Source organism: Xyrauchen texanus, chromosome 25 (genome assembly GCF_025860055.1).
Source record: "Xyrauchen texanus isolate HMW12.3.18 chromosome 25, RBS_HiC_50CHRs, whole genome shotgun sequence".
NCBI lineage: Eukaryota > Metazoa > Chordata > Actinopteri > Cypriniformes > Catostomidae > Xyrauchen > Xyrauchen texanus.
The window spans coordinates 2,792,460-2,815,798 of NC_068300.1; positions in this window are offsets into that span (position 1 = coordinate 2,792,460).

Consider the following 23,339-nt stretch of genomic DNA (forward strand, 5'->3'; position numbering starts at 1 on the left):
GTTTCATTCATCCATGTATTAGCCGGCTAACAGCGTTAGTTCTTCAAGTTTTTAAATTGTTCAACTTTAAGAGAAGATGAATTTTTATATAGCATATTTGCACTGTGATTGATTTAGTTAATTGTAGCCGATTAAGTAATTTACAGATCAATAAAAAAAAATTGGCTTTGTGTGTGTGTGTGTGTGTGTTTGTGCGCGCACGCGTGTGCATGCGAGAGAGAGGGCCTACGTGCCATCTTATAGTTTTAAAATAGTTTGGATTTTGGTGTGGGTTTTTTTGTGGCATACATAATGACAGTATTTATTTCACGGCACTTTATAGTGGTTACACTGCGATGGCAAAGGAGGATTTCACATTTTGTGGATTTGGTTGTCTGACTACACTGCATTCTCTGTGGGTTGCAAATCCCAAATTTTAGCTGGTGTTATTTGATGCAGATATGTTGGGTTGTATGCGTATGGTGTGTTTTCTTTTACATATGTAATGAATTTCATTGTAATCATTGACTTAACACGCTGCTGTTTTCTACAATATGCTGCTTTGGCACTGTTCGGTTGAGCTGGTGTTGCAGGGGTGGATGTGATGACTGTTACATGGGCGGTCAACATTGTTGAGCGTTTTATGCTGAGTATTTTCGTGTTGTTGACTGGCCTATGCTATGCCCCTTTTTGATGCGCCGTTATTCAATATTTTTCCCGTCCTGCCGTAATTGTTTTTATCTGATCTTTTGTCCCCAACACTTTTCAACACAAACTGAAAACACTCCGGCGAGGGAAAAGTTGGTTGAGGCAACTTTGCTGAAGGGGACAACGTGTGTACAGCCATATGATAATGGCGACGTTGCGTGCAGTCTCTTTGTTGAAAGACATTTGATATGAAAACCCTCTGGTGAGGGGAAGTTGTTTGAGGTATCTTTGCCGAAAGGTGAGCAACATGCATAAAGCCATATGATTATGGCGATGTTGCGTGCAATCCCTTTGTTGAAAGAAAACCTTTGATATGAAAACCCTCCGACGAGGGAAACGTTGTTTGTGCCATCCTTGCGAATGGTGGGCTTGCTTGAATTTAATCATTGTGTAGGTAAGGATGAGCTGGGGAAGAGCCACCAACCACCACCAGATATGCATGAGAACTTATGGCTGACAGGGAGTTGAGCTTGTTTGATGATTTGGGTCAAGTTGACTATTTCAGGTATGATTGGGGAGAGCAGCGGCCGAGCATCTTCGTTGTAGATTCCGGTATACATCGAAGGGTGCCCGTAGAAGCTGGTCTGTGGAACTCCTTTCATATAGGGTAAAGAACCATTTCATTGGAGGGTAGAGGGGAAGGTTGTTTGCTGGACCATGTGATGAAGTGCTGTACGAATGGCGAGGAAGGATTTGAAGCTTGGGTCTCGGTGTCATTTCTTTCTTCCCTCAGCTGAGCCGCATCGAGATGGGGATTGTAGATCGAGAACATTGATTAAATACATTAAATTATGAAATATCTAACAATGGGATTACTTTCGAAGAGAGCGTCTGGAGCGTAGGAAACTATATTGAAGAAAGTATAATTCTGGCCATTCCCCTGTGAACCATGGTCCTAAATGGCAACCCCTGAATCCTATGGAGGGAGCCATGTCCAAGAATAGGGGTGTGTTGTCCGGAGATTCTCGGCAGCCATCGTCGATTGGTGGGTAGGAGAGGCTGTCTATGGAATGAGCTAGTGTGAGGAGGCGGAAAAATAAAGGAGTGGCCTTGAGGAATGATAGGCATGGCAAAATTGAGGTGGCCTGATAGGGCTGGAGATTGCTTTTGGAGACCCAAACTGACCAGAGAATGACGCAAATACACCTGATCCTGTCATGTTTCTTTAGGGGGGAAGCTTGCATGGTTAGAGAATAGTGTGTGATATCTAGAAATTCTAGAGAAGTGGCTCATTGTGTTTTTTTCTTCCTTTCTTCTCTCTTGCTCTCTCTCTCCTCCCTCTTATTCCTCGCGCTGGAGCAAATACGGTGAGAAGAATAATGTCTCCGCTTCATGAGAGTTTTGTTGTTGACTGTAAAAGGAATGTAAGAGTCTTCATGTACTCCCGGCATAGAGCCCTGAAGATGCAGTGGACAGTTTAGTTTTTGAAGGAAGTGTGCCCCAAAACATACAAAAATGTGTGTATGTTTGTGCAAATCATTTGCACAAGATTGCTTTGTGAATGTGTGTTGATATGAATCGGGATCTTCAAGAATGTGATTCTCGAGCATGGATCAGTTCCAGCTCTTCATGTCCCACATTTATGACCTAAAGATGCAGTAATCGCACTTTATATTTTGTGAATATTTGCAAATCTCCTTCCGAATATGCTTGATAGCTGATTCGACGGCTGATGTGCCAAGTTACCATTGTCTCTGACAGTATTCCGGAGACCAGATACACACACGCACGCGTGTATGGCTGAATTCCGGCATTACGCTGTCAATCATATTGGTTCTGATTAGTTGTTGCTGTAGTGGTCTGACCGCGATGAGTGAATGATTTGTGAAGACATGCCAACGAATTTCTGCTCTTTGATGATGCCTGAATGATAATAAAATTTAAGTATGCCATGAGATGGGAATTACTCGCTGTATGATCTGATCATAGCGAAATGCCTTACGCTGGTGATAGATAATCTGATGAATAAGGGGAGCGGTGCGGAGCATACCGCTAGGTGTCAGAGGCGCGCAGCAACAGTGGTGCTGCGATGAGAACATGGAATTATGTCTGGAGTAAGAAAATGCTGCGTTTTATGGATTGCATAAATGCGCCCTTGGAGGCGCTCTGGGAACCTCATCGAAATGTTGTACCGAATGAAATAAATTATTTCACAAGGCTTGGTGAAGGCTATATTAACCCGTTGATGAGTATTTGTTCACACTTGGGAGTGACTTCACGTGTGTGAATCACACTCGGGAGTGACGGGGGGGCCCCATCAACGGGTTAAACTTATGTCATGCTCCCTCGGAATGCTCACATCATGGACTCGGTCTTCCTGGTGATTAGGGCATAGGGATGATGAATCGAAAAGCATCCATTACGTGATTTGGGCGAAGGCGACAGGCAAAACGGGGGTATCTTGCTGAATGAAGTAATGAGATCCCGTACAATAAACACTTACTGTTGATGATGATATGCCTGAATAATTATCTTAATTCCCCAATGGGGAACGTTCGGGCATGCATACGGTAAATGACAAGTGAATGAACCTTGACCGAGCTGCCCTCATGAGATTATGCGATTGCCTGCCATTACTATGAGAGTGAATGCACTGTTGACGTGAAATACTGGCTTTTCATATTGATGCGGATGTGTTATGATAAACAGGCAGCGTTGCAACTTTGAAATGAATAGGTAGCATGGCAACAGAAGGCCTAGACCCATGACTAAATCTGAATGCATTTGATGGATATGAAAATGACTTATTTCTGATGGAAACCGGCTGCTGCCGGAGCCGATGATTATGCCGAATTCGCGTGGAGCGAGCTCATTCCGCGCCGGGTCGTGCAGTTCGATTGAGAGAGATCTCCTAAATGAGATATAGGTGAAGATCTGGGTTTAAAGGTTGTTTACTCCCCATGGGTTTGATGTTGGCAGAAATTGAGATGAAGTGACGACGTCGTTGGGAAGGCAAGGTGGGCTTCCAGAGATGTTCTCCTGTGGCCTGGAGAGGTTGAGACGTGTCTATTTGCGGTGTTAGCACAACGAACCAGCAATGTGATAGATTGTGAGCGGACTTATAAAGCAATGGCTTACATGCGATTGGCTAGGAATTACCCGGCTAATGATGTGATTATGTACAGCTACTAGTCTTCCCGCTAGAACTACACTGCGCTTCCATGGCTGGTATTAATGGAAGTCATTGCTGCCTTTGATATTATCAATCATAACATTCTCCTAGACAGAACACAAAACTGGTTAGAGATCTCTGGGATAGTCTTAAACTGGTTCAGGTCATATCTAGAAGGGAGGGTTTACTAAGTGAACATAAGCAACACCATGATGTACCATTAGGGCTGAGAGATAAAACAATATTGATATTTATTGAAAAATAATAATTTTCAATATCGATGATAACATTTTAATACATTTTTTATATTTAGCCTATGTTCTACATCAAGAGGATCGGATCAGGTATGTGTCGCTAAAAATGGCAAAGCAATACACACAAATATCTAACTGAACCACAGACATGAAATCAGCTTTTTGGGAGTTATTAGCTGGCAGCCCTGCTGTCATGGAAAATAATCAGGCTCGGTAGTCGCCAGCAAGCAATCTAGTCAATTATTGTTGTGTATGAACAAGACAGCACTGGCAATGCAATACAACAGCTGTCCACTACACACAACAACAACTCGGACATCAACACTAATGCTGTTTATTTACAGTACATACTAATTAGTTAAATGTTTTTTCATGATCTATAGCGCGGTCACAGGAAAGAAAGATCCACTTCCTTCACTCACTCAAGGTTGTGTTGATGTAGTGACACTAGGGGTTGCTCTTGAGAGCCACAAACACCTCCCATTCTTTTAGAAAAGGCCAATGAGAATTGACGAGTGGAATTAGCATGCCACTCCCCCAGACATACGGGTATAAAAGGAGCTGGAATGCCCACTCCATTCAGATTTTTTCTTCAGAGACAAGTGGTTGTACTATCAGCAAGCTAAATAGTACTGCGGTTTCATTAACATCTTAAGAAGCATATGCTGTTGGATATACGGCACATTTCCAGCGGCTTTCTCTCCTTCTGCACAACGAGTATGCCATGGCCATCCTGCAGCTACTCCAGGCCAAGGCATTCAAAGAGCTGCACATGGTAGTCCTGATCCCGACATGCTGCAGGAGCTGTGCTTGGCAGCGAAGGTCTCAGTGCAAGCACTCGGGCATGCGATGTCATCCTTGGTGGTACAGGAGCGCCACCTGTGGCCATCTAGCACATCTTACCCCGGTGCGGCTTAAGATCCCACACTCTGTCTGCTCATCAAGGGCGTCCCCCTGCTGTGGCGAAAGCTCAGCTGGCTCCGTCTCAACTCGAGCCCAGATCTTGGCCCCAGCATAGAGCCCCCCACAGGAAGCTGATGACCCCCGTCTCACAGGCCGGACAGACGACCCGGAAGGCTGGTTTCCATACAACTCCATCGCCCGCTAGAGGGCCAGGAGGTAAATCCATTGTTTCCTTTTCTTTTTTGTTCGCCGCATCCCGTACCCACATTGTCAAAGAGAGCGGTTTACTCGCTTCTTGGGTCACACAATCAGTATTCACGACTGCCGAGCAGACACCGAGCACTTGTATTCAGGGCTCCGCGAAAGTGGCCCTCCCGCCTTCACATGCCCAACTGTGCCATACCTAAGGCCAGCTGATTGTAACGAGTCACGAGGCCGACTCAAGAGGTCATCCTCCTCAGTCACTAAACCACCCTATGCCGGGTAAGCAGAGCAAGGTAAGTGCTTTGAGGTTTCACTTCCAACTTGGGATGAGGCAACACCCCCCGACGTGGCATCACCTCACCCCGCTGCGAGGCCCCACCTCCAGGTACATCAGACACGATTGTCCCTTAAGTGTCCCTAACGCTTTCCAACCTGACGCGGTGACTGGTCAGGACCATCCGATTCGGCTACGCGATTCAGTTCGCCAGGTGCCCACCCAGTTCAGCAGCATCCACTTCACTTCGGTGCAAGGCGAGAATGCCTCCACTCTGTGTTCGGAGATCACGACACTACTTTTCAAGGCCACAATAGAGCTAATCTCAAGAGTTGCTGTGCGCGCACAGGTATTTAGTGCTCAGGCACCATAGGCGGAAGGGCTTCGGGTCAACTGGGAAAAGAGGCAGCTCTCCCCGGTTCAGAGCATTTCTTTTCTCAGCATGCAGTTGGACTCGGTCTCAATGATAGCGTGCCTAACAAGGGAGCACACATATGTCGGTGCTGAACTGCCTGAAGTCATTCAGGCGGAGGACAGTGGTCCACTGAAATATTTTCAGAGGCTCCTGGGGCATATGGCTTCCTCAGCAGCAGTCACGCCACTCGGGTTGATGCATATGAGACCACAGTCAGTACTTGCTCAGACTCGAGCCACGAGATGGACATGGTGCACCGACACACATCGCATAGCTATCATGCCACTCTGCCTCCACTTATTAAGCCCTTGGACAAACCTTGCATTTCTACGGGCAGGAGTTCCCCTACAGCAAGTGTCCAGATGTATCGTGGTTACCACAGATGCCTCAAACTGGACTGAGGCACTGTGTTCAATGGGCACGCAGCCGCCGATTCCTAGTCAGGACCGTGACTGGGTTGGCAAATCAAATGTCTAAAGTTGCTGGCTGTACTACTCCCCTGTGGAGGCTATTGCCATTGATCCAGGGCAAGCATGTGTTGGTCCGGTCCGACAACACAGTGACAGTAGCATATATAAATCTTCAAGGTGGCATACGCTCTCGTCGCATGTCACAAATTGCCCGCAATCTCCTCTTCTGGAGTCAGCAGTGGCTGAGGTTGCTGCGGGCCACTCATATCCCAGGCAGCCTCAACACAACATTGGATGCGCTGTCACGGCAGGCAACGCTCAGCGGAGTGTGGAAACTCCAACCCCAGGTGGTCCAGCTGATTGGAGTCGATTTGGCAAAGCGCAGGTAGACCTGTTCATTTCCCGGGAATCCTCCCACTGCCTGCACTGGTATTCCCTGACGGGTGCCCCCATCGGGACCGACTTGCTGGCATACAGCTGGCCCCAGGGGCTGCGCAAATAAGCGTTCCCCACAGTGAGCCTACTTGCACAGACCCTGCACAAATCAGGGAGGACAAGGAACGAGTCACACTCGTGGCCCCATATTGGCCCACCAAGACTTGGTTCTCGGACCACATGCTCCTCGCAACAGCATCTCCCTGGCAGATTCCCCTGAGGAAGGATCTTTTTTCTCATGGACGGGGCACCATCTGGTATCCGCGCCCAGACCTCTGGAACCTCCATGTCTGGCCCTTGGACAGGGATGCAGAAGATCTAAGTGGCCTACCCCAGCAGTCATAGACATGATCATTCAAGCCAGAGCTTGTTCACAAATTGGTGTTCTTCCTGAGCCGAAGACACCCAGAGATGCAAAGTCAGGTCACTGCTTTCCTTCCTGCAGGAGAGGCTGGAGGGGTCGGGTGTCCACCTCCATCTTGAAGGTATATAAGGCTGCTATAGTGGCCCACCACAACGCAGTGGACGGTAAGTCCCTAGGGAAGCACGACCTGATCATCAGGTTCCTCAGCGGCACCCGGAGGCTGAATCCTCCCAGGCCACGCTTCTTCATCTTATGGGATCTCAACGCGGCCTTCCTGGGCTTCGGGAAGCCCCTTTCGAGCCGCTAGAGTCAGTCGAGCTGAAAGCCCTCTCCTTAAAGGCGGCCCTTCTGATTGAACTAAATTCTGTCAAGAGGGTTTGGGACCTGCACTCATTCTCTGTCAGCGACACTTGCCTGGAGTTTGGTTTGGCGGATTCTCATTTCAGGACTAACCACGATCCTCTTCCACGTGCGACTCTTGAGCCCACAGGATGTATCGCCACATGTTAACCTCCCCTCTGGGCAGGGTATGGCCTTCACTGGGTCTTTCCCCCTGAAAGAATAGGAAAGGAAAAGAACACCTTTCCCGATGCGTATGATAGCGTATGGAGAGAAAAACATAGAGATAAAGGGAGAAAATGCTCCCATGCTAGTTATGGTGCCCCCCCCCCCCCTCCCCTCCCCCCTCAGGGATGTGGGGAACTACATTACGTCTTTTGGGGCACTGGGGAGGTTAAGTGCAGACTGATGCTCCTGCTATTATGCACGCAGTAGCTTGCTTGCACCTGCATCAGCAAGACCATTAGAGAGTTACAGCTCATTCAGAATGCTGCTGCCAGGATTCTGACCCAGTCCAAAAATCGGAATTATTCCAGTGTAATTCTTATGATATGCTTGTGGAATATAAACCTAGCAGACCTCTCAAATTATTAGGATAAAGTCATGATCAACATGGTGAGACAGCGTTTAGCTATTAAGCCACCTGCAGATGGAGCAGCATCCAGAAGAGGTCAGATGTGCTCCAACATCAGCCATATCCAAATCCAGACTGAAAACATCAAAAGCTAAAATCTGTGTAGGTGTAAATTTACTGACTGAGAACTGTGCTGCATTTACTGATTGAACTGTATCATTTTATTTTCATTTTTTTGCTTATTTTAATAATTTTTATTCTAATTTCTTGTTCTTAATTTGTTTTAAAATGTATTTTTATGTATCTTGTATTTTCTTTATGTACAGCACTTTTATTTACCATTGTGTATGAAATGTGCAATATAAATCAACTTTCCTTGCCTTGCTAAGGCAATTAATGGGATCGAACCCAAACTGGAGAGGACAGCAATTGACATATCGGTCTCTTGTCAGTTTTGACACAAAAACAAACAAAACAGATTGGCTTAGTAAGAGTACTTACCTTTTAGTTAAAGTAGTTCGGCAAAATGTATGCATCTGTGGTTATTTGGTAGCTTTAATCATATAAAATATCTGCAAGCAATATGCAAACTGTATAATATAAAAGTGTAATAATCAGGATTGACACTGAACCTTTCATGCAGGGCAGTTTCTAGGCATAGGCGAACTAGGCAGTCGCCTAGGGGGTCGCCATAGGTCAGGAGGAGGCACAGGAGAAAACGATCAAGGTGTACACTGCCGGCAAAACGTTTGGAATAATGTACCTGCATCACCTCGATCTATTGATGGACTACGATCTTTAAATGGAATGCATAGACTAACTATTGCCAACAAAAGCCTTCATCAGCCAATTAACAAGGACAATTGCATCTATGTGAACTCCTGCAATTAATCAAGATGTACTTCAAAGACTGTGGTCATTAATCTTACAGTTCAAACACAATCGATGTTTAAACAATGACCCTTAACCCTTACTTAGTTTAATCATTTTAAACCATGATTTTAACAATACACAAGTAATATTTACATTACATTCATGATGTTAGCCAGAGGGGAACTGGCCCCCACAGTGAGTCTGGTTTCTCCCAAGGTTATTTTTCTCCATTAATCTACATCTTATGGAGTTTTGTGTTCCTTGCCACAGTCGCCTACAGCATGCTCACTGGGGTTATTAATACAATTATCATTTAATTATTTTTAAACACGATTAAGAATCGTATTTTATCTAAATTGCACAATGACGATTCATCGACTTTATAGACATAACAGTTTTATCGTCTGTTAATGCTGATCTTCTGTAAAGCTGCTTTGAAATTATGTGTGTTGTGAAAGGGGCTATACAAATAAACTTGACTTGACTTGAATGTACAGATTTAGCTGTTTTCGGATGGAAATTGGTACTTTATTTCACCAAAAAGACATTCAAATGATCACACCAAACAAAAAGAATGGAGTGCCACAGGGATCAGTTTTAGGGCCTCTGCTTTTCTCCTTATATATGCTCCCCCTGGGAGATATTATCAAGAAATGTGGAATAAGTTTCCACTGTTATGCCGACGATACACAACTTTTTAAACTTGTTATATTTGATACCAATCTGTCCTTTGAAAATCAAATTACCAATGTTTGTACAACAGCATTCTTCCAGCTAAGAAATATGAGTAGGGGGAGGCTGCAGACCTGGAGCCGGCAGTTTTACGCCCCTGGCAGTTTTACGCCCCTGTTGTTCCTGATGTGTCCAGTAGGGAGAGACTACATTAGTATATGAGCCTAGTCCTATATCATAACAGACCTTATATAGCATCAGACCTTTTAGAAGCGACACGAATTGAGGTATTTTAAATAATCTGCTAAATTTATTGTTGTTGATTGTATTGTAATGATGCAATATTTATAAACGATTAGCTAAGATTCGATATCAATTCAAAAGATGGGTCTATAATGTATTTCGAGAGACAATAAAAGTAGGCTACTACTTTTCATATATCATAAGTAGGTCATATATCATTACTTTGTCCATCTGATCCAACTATGTGTATTAATATTTTTTAAATTTAAACAAATAGTTTTCTGTACTGAGTGAAAAGAGAAGCCTAACTGAACATCTGGATGTTTTAATCCATAGTGCAGATAATTCCACTGTCTATAACGTTTATTTAAATAAACAAATACCTAAAAATTAGTAAAAGTCTATAGACTGGACGGTTATTAATGTGTTAGTTTCCAGCATCGATTTAATTATGTTATTTCGCCGTATGTCCTTCTCCCCCTACTGGACGCATCCGGAACAACAGGGGCGTAAAACTGCCAGGGATGTAAAACTGTCGGCTCCAGGTCTGCAGCCTCCCCATATAGAGAAATATTGCTAATTTAGGCTAGGCAAGGCAGGTTTATTTATATAGCACATTTCATACACAATGGTAATTCAAAGTGCTTTACATAGAAGAGATTAAAATAAGAATAAAAAAAAAAAAAAAAGAATAATTGAAACAGTTTCGAATATAAAATAAAATACAGGGGCTTCCGGTTCCGGCAACTGAGGGAATGGCAGCATAGTTCATCGCCTCCTCCGGCGATTTAATTAAAACTCCGCTAAATCTTGAGAAAAATAAAAATCTTCTTTTAAAGCTGTATATAATAGTGGGAGGACAATGGAAACAAGAGAGAAGAGCAGGAAAACTAACACAGAGGTCCTAGAAGGCGGCGCCGGCACGACACATGCGTTAGCACAAAAGCAATATGCTAATCGCCAGCAAACTCACCCGGATAACATGCAAATCAATCTGGAACGAATCTTGGAGGAGATTCAAAACTTTCGCAAAGAGAATAATCATCAGCTGGAGGAAATTAAGATCGAATTAAACAAGACAAATCAAAGAATCAGTCACGCAGATGATCGCATTGAAGAAATTGAAATGCGAATGCAAAACGTGGAAGAGACAATGCAAAAAATTATAAAAATGCAATCGCATCTGGAAAGTAAGCAGATTGACCAAGAAGGTAGATCAAGAAGAGATAATATAAGGATATACAACGTGCCAGAGGACACAGAGAGAAATCCCATGACAGACTACGTCGATCAACTCCTGCAAGACACTTTGAATTTTCCTCTGGAGACAGAACTGCATGTGGAGAGAGCACACCCAAACCGGGAGTGAACGCGAGACCCAGGTCGATTGTAGTGAAATTCCTCAGGTACAAAATGAAAGAAGAAGTGATCCGGAAGGTGTGGATGAAAAAGGATATTTTTGTGGGTCAACAAAAAATCTACTTCGATCATGATTATCCTCCTGCGGTTCTTCAGAAAAGGAAGGAATACACAGAGGTGAAAAAAATGCTGAAAGAAAAGAAGATTAAATTCCAGATCCGGCAAGATTACGTGTGTTCTATGAGGATGGGACCCACATCTACCACATAGCTGAAGAAGCGTATCTGGATATGGAGGAAAGAGGGTTCAACGTAGAGAAAACATTGCTGACTGAATCACTCATTGAACAACTCAAGCGCACGTCTTGGGAGACTGTTTCACAACGAAAGGTAAGAGGTAAAAAGAATCCGAGATCGACAGACATCAGGGAACGTCTACAGGCATATAGAAGATAATGTGAGGCTGCATATGCCCTCTACAATAAAAATTAATGAAGAAAAATACTGGAGGTTATCCATGTTTTTGGACCTTAAATCGGATAGACTTGGATTTAATTTATGTCTTCGTATTATTGAATGACAGTACGTCGGACACTTGAGTAATGTTCTCGTATATCTCATGTAAAGACGGTGAACTGGAGGGCCCCGATCACCACTGTGGAAGAGAAGGTTCCCCCTCCATGCTAGACGCCACTACCAATCTGTTACAGGGTCGTTTGTTCGAGACCCCTATCTTGGAAGCACATTATGTTTGTCAGGTTTTTAATTTTTTCTTTACTTGTTCGTATATTGGTCCTCCAGGGACTGTGCCTCTACTATCCTTTAGATTTCTGTGTTATATTGAACTGACATGGTTTGCTTAACCCAATCAAATGGAAAAAAATCTTAAGCAAAATGAAAAAAGAAAATGCTCATATTGTATATCTACAAGAGACACATCTGAGTAATATTGAGCATGAAAAATTGAAAAGAATGGGATTCACTCAGATCTTTTACTCATCGTATCATACAGGGCATAGGAGAGGAGTTATTATTTTGATATCCCATAAGGTTATTTTTGAAAAGAAATATGAGTATGCTGATAAAGAGGGTCGATTTATTTTTGTTCATGGAATGATGAATGGAACATATGTTACTTTATTTAACATTTATGCCCCACCTGGTAGTAATGTTACCTTTTTTCAAAAAGTATTTGAGATTATGTTTTCTGAAACACAAGGTATATTGATATGTGGAGGTGATTTAAATGTACATTTACAACCTGTGCTTGACTCCTCAAACAAAAAACTACGTTTTCTAAACCCATTCTTCGGAAAATTAACACATTGATGAATGATATTGGCATAATTGATGTATGGAGAGATTTATATCCAAATACTAAGGATTATAAATGCAGTAAAACTAGATAACAAACCTAAGGATACTTTGTGGAAATTTAACTTGAATCTTCTTAATGATCCCTCTTTTAAAATATATATTAAAAATGAAATTCATTCTTATTTAGAAATTAATGATAATGAAGAGGTCACAACCCCCATATTGTGGGATGCTGCAAAAGCAGTATTAAGAGGTAAAGTTATAACACTAGCCTCACTTAGAAAGAAAATTCGACAACAGGTGTTAAAAAAATTACAACATCAATTACATTTATTACAAAAAGAACATAAGGACAAGCAAACCCCAAAAATACTAGAACAAATGAAAAAAAATTAGAAACGAAATTAATATGCTGTATACTCAAGAAATAGAGAAAAAAATTATGTTTTCTAGGCAAAAATATTACGAAAATGGATCTAAATTTAGCATGGAATATAAGTATTAGCATGGAAATTAAGAAAACAACAAGCAGATCAAACAATATACAAAGCCAGGGATCCTATTACCAATACAATACAAACCAAACAAGAGGACATTCAAGATGTTTTTGAAAGGTTTTATAAAAAATTATATTCTAAAATGCCCGAAGATAGACACCAGGAGATTAATAGTTTTTTAGATGCATTAAAGTTAGCTACCCTTACTGATGAGCAAAATAAAACACTGATATCAGAAATAACCACAAATTAAGTAAAAGGGGCTATTACTAAATTAAAATCTAATAAATCCCCAGGACCGGATGGATTTACTGGGGAGTGGTATAGAGCATTCTAAAAGGAACTAATACCTATCTTGGTCTGTACTTTTAATTGGGTTTTAAAGAATGCGATAACTCCTCCATCTTGGAAGGGTGCAGTTATATCTATTATTCCAAAAGAAGGCAAAGATAAGTTAGAATGTGGATCGTATAGACCTTTATCGATATTAAATGTTTATTATAGACTGTTCACGTCAATTATGGCCAGAAGAATGGAAGAATACCTGCCCAACCTATTAAATCAAGATCAATCAGGTTTTATTAGTCAGCGCCAGACAGGACAATATTAGGCGTACATTGCAAGTTAAGAATCATATCAGGAAAAATTAATTTAAATCAATGATTCTAAGTTTAGATGGTGAAAAAGCCTTTGATTCAGTTAGCTGGACCTATCTTTATTAGGTTCTATGCAATTTTGGCTTTCATGAAGTTATAATTAGAAGTATACAGGCACTTTATGATACACTAACTGCAAAGATAAAGATTAATGGTTACTTATCAAAGTCATGTACATTGGAAAGAGGCACTAGGCAAGGATGCCCATGGTCCCCTCAGTTATTTGCACTATATTTGGAACCCTTAGTACAAAGCATTAGACAGGATAAAAAAAATCTAAGGCATCAGTATAAAAGGAGTGGAACACAAAATAGCCTGCTATGCAGATGATATACTGGTTTATTTTGGAGACCCAACCAAGTCTTTACCCCAACTCATGGAAAAATTTCAGAATTCTGGCCCTCTCTCTGGATATAAATTACATTTACATTTATGCATTTGGCAGACGCTTTTATACAAAGCGACTTTCAGTGCAATTATTACAGGGACAATCCCCCTGGAACAACCTGGAGTTAAGTGCCTTGCTCAAGCCCACAATGGTGGTGGCCGTGGGGTTCGAACCAGCAACCTTCTGATTAACAGCCCTGTGCTTTTTGCCACTACATAACAGAAATAATTTCATATAATTATAATCCCCCTATAAATATAAAAAATAAATATTTGTTAAAATGGCATACAAAATCATTTAAATATTTAGGTATACATTTGACGAAAAACATAGAAAAATTACAAAGAAGAATTTTGATCCACTAACTGTAAAAATCAGAGAAGATTTAGCCAAATGAAATCTAACTCCCTTTTTGAGTTTAAAGATTGAAGCAATAAAAATGAATGTATTGCCAAAATATCTTTACTTATTCCAATGTCTACCTGTAGAAATTACCCGAAAAACAATTCACAGAATGGGATAAAATGCTTTCACATTTTATTTGGCAAAGGAAAAAGCCCAGAGTACTACAAAGAATATTCCTGTACAAACAATATTAGCAGATAATAATTTGCGACAATATATAGATAAGATAGAAGACCCATGGACAAAGCTTACTTTAAATGTTTGGGCAACTGTGATAAAATAATTTAATTTGTTGGAATACACTTCCATTTTTAAATGGATTGCTTATGATTCAGATTTCACTCCAAATCAGTCTGATGACAGGTTTAAATTGTGGTCAAATAAGCGAATAACTTCTTTTTGCACAATCATTGAGAAAGGTGACATTTTAAGCTTTCAAGTATTAAAGGAAAGGTTTTTACTAGAAAATCAAGATTTTTATAGATACCTTCAGGTTCGAAGTTCTTATGATATAAAAAGTCTAGGTTACGTATGTAACCTCCGTTCCCCGATGAAGGGAACGAGACGTTGTGTCGGAGAAGCGACACTAGGGGTCTCTCTCTTGAGCGCCGATATATACCTCTGTTCTATGAAAAAAGGCCAATGAGAAGTTGGCAGATGGTATTTGCATATCCCGCCCCCGGACATATGGGCATTTAAGCGGGCCGAATATGGGAGTTCATTCAGGATTTTTCTGAGGAGCCGGAAATGGTCCGGCCACAACAGTGGCTCAGCTCAGCGACGTGGCGGGGAAGACACAACGTCTCATTCCCTCCATCGGGGAACAGAGGTTACATATGTAAACTAGACGTTCCCCTTCTGACGCTCTCTCCACGTTGTGTCAGAGAAGCGACACTAGGGGTCCCACTTCAATCATGCCATGCGCTGAGCCATGTACGTGAACTGCTGATACAGGAGCGGGCAGGTATTCTTATGTGCAAAGGCGACCAGCTGTATCAGGCTGCACGTACCCTTCCCCAATGCCCCATTTAAGTCATCAGAATCCTTCTGGTTACCCTAGTGAGGGGAACAAGGTGATGCTTGCCAACCTGGGAACGGGCCAAGCCTGGCTGGGCCTCTTTTCTCTCTATGTTTCTCGCATAGAGCTACTACAGCCGGGGCCCTTACATGCATTAAGGGAAGGGGGTCTTACCCCGATTCCTTTTCTTTCAGGGTGAGAAGACCCTGCGGAGACCACACCTACCCTGCAGGGGAGGCAAAGAGTGGTGAATACATCACATGGCCGTTTGGGTCCTATGTGGGAAAGTTGGCGCAGTGGTAGATCCAGCCTCGTGAAGGGGGAAGCTACAGCATGGCAACCGAGGCAGCTGGAACTGTCTAAGGGAGACACGGGGGTCCGCTCGTGAGGGGACAGTACCGCGGAATTACACACAGGGGGAGACCGAACAGGAGGCCTTAACCTGTGGAGCACCTATTCCAGTACAGAGTAGATTGAGTACCTGTAGTGGCTTGGGTCGGCGAGTTCCTCCGCTGATCCGAAGATGGGGTCTCCTGGGAACAAAGGCGCACTATTTGCTTTTTTAGTAAAAGAGAGGTGATTTCCTCACACAAGGACTTGGCATGTTTGCCGTATACTGCGGAAAAATGGACGCCCGTGAAGGGGGGGCGGAGGCTTGGCAAACTGAATTGCGCAACCGAGTCGAATGGTCCGGTGCAGCCAGCGTGACGGGTTGGGCAGTGAAAGGCACGCCTCTAAACTCCGTGCTAGGGGCACCAAGGTGTACCAAGGCGGGGCTTCGCAGCGGAGCGGAACAGGTAATACGGCGTCGGGAGGAGGTACGGCTTCGGGAGGAGGTGAAGCGTCCCGAGGCTCTGGTGCTGAGAACAGACTCGAAGCACTTACCTTGCTCCGTGCACCCGGCCGGCCGGGGAACAGTCGTGGGGCTGAAGGCGGACTGTGGCCGCGTCCAGCATGCCGGGACTGTTGAGATCTGGAAGCAAAGTGCCGTGAGAATGGGATTTGCGGGCCAGGTGACCCAGAGACAAAAGGAAATATCTCTATTATTGAGAATGTAATGAATTTAACAAAAGATTCTCCTCCCGGCCCTCCACCGAGGAACGGAGCGGTCTTACCAGCTCCGGAGCTACCGTCTCGGTCTCTGGGTCGGTCATCTCAGGAGTGCCTGGGAGCCTTCCGGGTCCTCGAGGGGGTCCGTGAGACGAGGGGCGTCCAACTTCTGCGGGGAGCTCGACGCTGGGGCTGAGAGCTGGGCTCTCACTGTGAGAGCCACTCTCTTTTGTAAGTTGAGGCGGAGCACCACTTTTTCTCTTTCTTGAAAGTCGCAGGAGGACGCCCTTGGCGAGCAGACAGGGCATGGCCCCTGGCGGCAGGTTTGCGGCAGGGCAAGATGTGTGAAATAGCCTCCGTCTGTTTCTTCACCACTGAGGACTGCTGGGCGGAGTCGTCAAGTGGTGTCGCCGAATGGACGGAGCTGGGAGACGGGAGAGTTTTGAGAAAGCGTGCTTTGCCTGCCCCTGCTCCTGTACTGCGACCAGGTCCTGTCCATGTGTTGCGTTTCTGGACCACGGGGGGTGGCCATCGCCTGTTCGAGTGCAGTTCCTGCGGCACGCCAAGAACAGGACTACCCAAGTGCAGATTTTGAAGTGCCTTGGCCCGGTGGACTAGCAGGAGGGGGCCATGGCGTGCAGGGGGGAGCGGTCTGGGACCATTCTACCACTGAGGGTAGCGAGAGCGGAGGAGTGAGGAAGCTGGGCTTGCTCAGCTCGTCATGCACGTCCGGGAAGGAACCGGGGGGGGATGCGTGGCTGTGAGCGGTGCACATTCCCACGGAACCAGTTAAGCCTGGGGAAGCATAGCGGACCTCCGTGCGTCAGGCTCAGACTGGGCGGCAGACCCGAAGGTGGCGGCCTAGGCGAGTTATCCGCGTCAGACGCAGCTGTTACGCTCTCCGATGCAGCAGTGATGTCGTCATTCAATGCCGGGGAGCTCAAGGGACCGGACGGTAGGCTGTTAAGCGGACCGCACTAATCCCGAGCTCGGGGGAATCAGGCAAGCGTACCGGGGAGGCGGGAGGTTTTGAGGGGATTTACCCTGCGAAAGCGTCCCGTTATTCTCCCCAGATCGTCTTTCATGGACGCGCCGCCTGCCTCTCACTACAAGAGAAAGCAGAGATCGCAACGCTGCCGCGGTTATGTTCTCACACTGAAAACATAACCCATTGGAGAGAATGCTCGGACGGAAACAAGCAAGCGTGCCAGGCGAGGTGCGGGGGGCAGCTGAAGTGGCTTCCTCTCACTACAAGCAAAAGCCTACGACCGCAATGCTGTCATGGCTATGCTCTCGTACTGAAAACATAGACCATTCATAAAAACACTGCCTGCGTGTGATCGCAACCCAGGTACGCGAGGCAGTTTTTATGACCGTCAGAGGTGGGGAGAAATGAACTGCAGCCAGAAACTACACAGGGGCGGAAAAATCGTCTTTAAAAAGACGCTCATTGAGAGACCCCTAGTGTCCTAGTTGATTGAAACCATCGACTTTCTGATTACCGGATTACCAGTAATGTGCTTTAGACCACTACACCATCACCACTCGGTGAACAGGAGTGGTGCAAGAATTGAGCCTTGAGGGACTCTGCATGTCATGGAAGTCCACTCAGACTTATGGTCTCCTAAACTCACATAATAACCTCTCCCTTCTAAGTATGACCTGAACCATTTTAGGACCATCCCAGAAAGCCCCACCCAGTTTTCCAGCCTGTCAAAAAGTATGTTGTGATCGACAGTGTCAAATGCAGCACTGAGGTCGAGTAGTACCAGTACTGATAATTTGCCTGTATCAGTATTTAAGCGAATATCGTTATTTATCTTTATGAGCACTGTCTCTGTGCTGTGATGTGATCGGAAACCAGATTGAAAATTGTCAAAGTATCCATTCGAGTTCAAGAATTTGTTCAGCTGATTGAAGACAACTTTTTCAGTGATCTTGCCTATGAAAGGAAGATTTGAGATCGGTCTATAGTTGCTTAATATGGTCTTATCCAGATTGCTCTTTTTCAAGAGGGGCTTGACAACTGCAGTTTTCAGGGAGTTTGGAAAACTCCCAGAGAGAAGTGAGGAGTTTATCACTTCTAGGAGATCTGCTTCTAAACAGTTGAACACACTTTTGAAAAAAGATGTGGGAAGTGCATCAAGGGCGCAGGTTGATGTTTTAAGGTGCTGTACGGTTTCTTCCAAATTTTTGCCATCAATTTCTTTGAAATCAGACATAGTAACTACTTTCTCAGGTTGTGTTTTGATTTGTCTGACCCTAGCACAACTCAAGGATGTGCTGATCATCTTTCTGATATTATTGATTTTTTCAGAGAAGAAGCAAACTCACTGCACTTCCTGTCTGACAGCATTTCACTGGGAATCTAATTTTACGACAAATACTCACTGTTGCTGATGCTGAAAAAGTAATTAATACGTTCATGACCTCAAGACTAGATTATTGTAATGCATTACTGGGAGGATGTCCAGCAAGATCAATAAATAAACCTAAATTGGTTCAAATTAAAGCAGGAAGAGTGCTGACTAGAACCAAGAAATATGATCATTTTCACCCCATTTTATTGTTGTTACATTGGATACCACTTAAAGTTCATATTAATTTTAAAATTCTGTTAACTAAGTACAAAGCTTTGAATGGTTTAGCTCTGCAGTACTTAAGTGACCTTCTCCCACATTATATTCCATCAAGTTTATTACGATCGCAAACTTCTGGCCTGTTAATAGTTCCTGGAAAATCAAAATCCACAGAAGGATGTAGATCCTTTTCATATTTGGCTCCTAAACTATGGAATAGTCTCCCTAACCATGTTCGAGATGCAGACGCACTCCCTCAGTTTAAGTATAGACTTAAGACTCATCTATTTAGCCAGGCATACACCTAATTTATCCTTCAACACACAATTAGGCTGCTTTAGTTTGGTTTGCCAGAACCAGAAAACAGAAACATTGATCATGATCTATATAACTCTGCAATAAATTGAATGGCATCTACACTCTTATTATTTTATTCATTTCCCTGTCTCAACCTCGGGACTCCTATCCTGAGGTCACCAGAACCAGCTGGATTCAGCTCCATTCCTGCTTTGTGTTGGACTGCACTGCTACATGTCTCTGAGTGATGATGACTACATGTGATGATGACTACATGCAGCCGGTGCCAGCCATACATCACTTCAGTCGATTATGTTGGACTTACAGAGGATGAACTGATGCCAACTCCAACCATAAGACAAGGGATACTTCATATGCCATTGTCTGAACCTTGGACGGACCACACAAACCTCACCGAAATTACCGGCCAGGTTGAACTGCGATGCAACTTACTGATTTCTGCCTGCATCATCTCAGTCTATTGATGGACTACACTCTTGAAATGGAATACATAGACTATCAATTGCCAATAAAACCCTTCATCAGTCAATTAACAAGGAAAATTGAACAATGTGAACTTCTGCAGTTAATATAGGATGGACTTCAAAGACATTAGTCATTAATCTTACAGTTCATACAAAATCTGTTTAAACACTGTCCCTTAATACTTATTTAGTTTAATAATTTTAAACCATGACTTGTACTATACATAAGTAACATTGCCATTACATTCATGATGTTAGCCAGAGGGGAACTGGTCCCCACAATGTCTTATGGAGTTTTGTGTTCCTTGCCACAGATGCATTCGGCTTGCTCACTGGGGTTATAAATACAATTATTATATAATTATTTATATTTAAACCCAATTCAAAATAGTCCATCCATCCATCCATCCATCTTCAACCGCTTATCCGAAGTCGGGTCGCGGGGGCAGCTGCTCCAGCAGGGGGCCCCAAACTTCCCTATCCCGAGCCACATTAACCAGCTCTGACTGGGCGACCCGAGCGTTCCCAGGCCAGTGTGGAGATGTAATCTCTCCACCTAGTCCTGGGTCTTCCCGAGGCCTCCTCCCAGCTGGACGTGCCTGAAACACCTCCCTAGGGAGGCGGCCAGGGGGCATCCTTACCAGATGCCCAAACCACCTCAACTGACTCCTTTCAACGCAAAGGAGCAGCGGCTCTACTCCGAGCTCCTCACGGATTACTGAGCTCCTCACCCTATCTCTAAGGGAGAAGCCCGCCACCCTTCTGAGGAAGCCCATTTTGGCCGCTTGTACTCGCGACCTAGTTCTTTCGGTCATGACCCAACCTTCATGACCATAGGTGAGGGTAGGAACAAAAATTGACCGGTAGATCGAGAGCTTTGCCTTTCGGCTCAGCTCTCTTTTCGTGACAACAGTGCGATAGAGCGAGTGCAATACCGCCCCTGCTGCCCCGATTCTCCGGCCAACCTCCCGCTCCATTGTCCCCTCACTCGTGAACAAGACCCCGAGGTACTTGAACTCCTTCACTTGGGGCAAAACCTCATTCCCTACCTGGAGTACGCACTCCATCGGTTTCCAATTCAAAATAGTATTTTATTTAATTACACAATGATGACTCATTGACATAATAGACGTTACAGTTTTATCTTCTGTTAATGCCTGATTTTCTGTAAAGCTGCTTTGAAACGATGTGTGTTGTTAAAGGCACTATAGAAATAAAATTGACTTGACTGCTGCCACACGATAGGCTGATTAGATAATCACATGAATAAGTAGGTGTACAGTGCTCTTTGAGTGTATATACACTAAAAAATATTATAGACTATTTTTAAAGCTGTAAAGCTGCTTTGAAACAATAGTACATCTACGCATTTAACTGAAAATTTCAGGATTCAATAATTATGGGGATGAAATATACTGTATTTTTATTATTTTTTGTAATTAACCATTTTTATTGATTCACCTATATTAATCTCATAAAACAAAACATATACAAAGAATCAAATTTAACCCCAACTATTACCCCTCCCCCTCCCAATCCCACCCTAACCCCAACAACATAACAGTGGTCCCAAATGACAGACAACACAAGCATAAAAAAACAAAAAAATAAAAACAACAACAACAATCACACATCTACAAATGTCAAATGCCCACCCCATTTCTCCACGAACACTTTATACCTCCCTGTTCTTCTAAATGCTCCTTCCTCAAAGGCTGCCACTCTTCCCATCTCCGAGCACCACTCCTGAAAACAGGGCACTCCAGCCAAACTCCAGCCCATCAAAAAGATCAGCCTGGCCATCATGACACTGGTTAAGACCCAAGCGTTTGTGTGTCCACTTTCAATGTGAATGACCGCCCCCACCACCCAAGATACAGAGTCTGGGACAAAATGGTACCTGGTAACACATCACACACTAAACTCTGCACCATTAACCAAAACTGTTGTATATCAACACACCCCCAAAAGACATTGGCTATATCTCCGTCCTCTAATTGGCATCGGCAGCAGGTGGGTGTGTCTTTAAGACCAAGCCTATCCAATTTAGAGGGGGTCCAATAGAACCAAAGTAATCTTGAATTGTATAAGGAACACCCTTGCATCTCTAGATGCCGTTTTTATATATTTTTTAAAATACTAGCCCATTCTCCCTCCTCCAATTCCAACTTTAAATCTTTCTCCCATAATCTCTTGAGAGTGGTCGAGACTCCGTCCCCCAGACTTGAATAAATAAGGAGTAATACACTGATGCCTCATGGCCTTTTCCAAAAGCAGAAATCACCTCTCCTAGAGTTTCTGCTGCTTTAGGGGGGTGTATGCTACTCCCAAAAATAGTACAGAACAAGTGGCGTGGCTGAAGATACCTAAAAAGAACTGAGATCTGGGGATCCCAAAATACTGAACCAAATTTTCAAAGGATTTCATCACACAACTCTCATAAATATAACCGAGTGTATTCCCCTCGCGATCCAATCAAACCAACAAAAAGGGGACTTATTAATGCTTAGTTTGGAGTTTATCCATAGGCTTGAGGCAACATTTAGATAAATATCTGAATTAAACACTCTGGACACTTTTGACCATACGGAGTACAAATGTGAAATAACGGGGTGTGATTTAACTTCTCTGGTTAGATTAATGGAAAGGCTTTGCAATGGCAAAATGGGGGCAAGGACATCTTGTTCAATGCAGAACCAGGGAGGGACTCTTTCAGGTGGAAGCGACCAATGACCAAATGTCTGAGACCGAACGCATAATAATAAAACTGAATCTTAGGTAGGCCTAGCCCACCCCTATCAATCTGCCCATGCAGGTTATTTAAATGTAATCTGGGGTGCTTACCACTCAAAATAAAAGACTTCGCTATACTCTCAAATCGCTTCAAATAAGAGAGGGGGACAACTACAGGGAGAGACTAGCAGGTAGTTACATTTTGTAATAAAGTTCATTTTAATAACATTAACCTTCCCAATCATCAATAAATGTAATGAAGCCCACCTGACTACATCGCTCGAAAACCTTTTTATTAAAGGGTCAAAATGAATTCGAACTAAATCAGACAAATTTGTTGGGAATAAAATACTCAAATATGTAATGCCCTGTTTGGGCCACTGGAAGGCGCCAGGCTGAAAGGCTGTTACTGGACAGTACGCTGCTAGAGCCAACGCTTCAGATTTAGACCAGTTTAATTTGCATCCTGAGAACTTAAAAAGGAATGAATAATTCTGTGGAGACAAGGCATAGATCTGGTAGGTTCAGAGACAAATAATAAAATATCAACTGCGTAAAGCTTCATTTAATGATTCAGTATAAACTTCTAGCAAAAGTGGAGCCAGTTCTGTAGCATAAGATTTGAAAAACTCAGTGGCAAATCCGTCAGGCCCTGGAGTTTGCCAATGAACATCTGAATGATTCAGAGGAGAACTGGGTGAAAGTGTTGTGGTCAGATGAGACCAAAATTGAGCTCTTTGGCATCAACTCAACTTGTGCTTTGGGGGTGTTTTCTGCTAAGGGGACAGGACAACTTC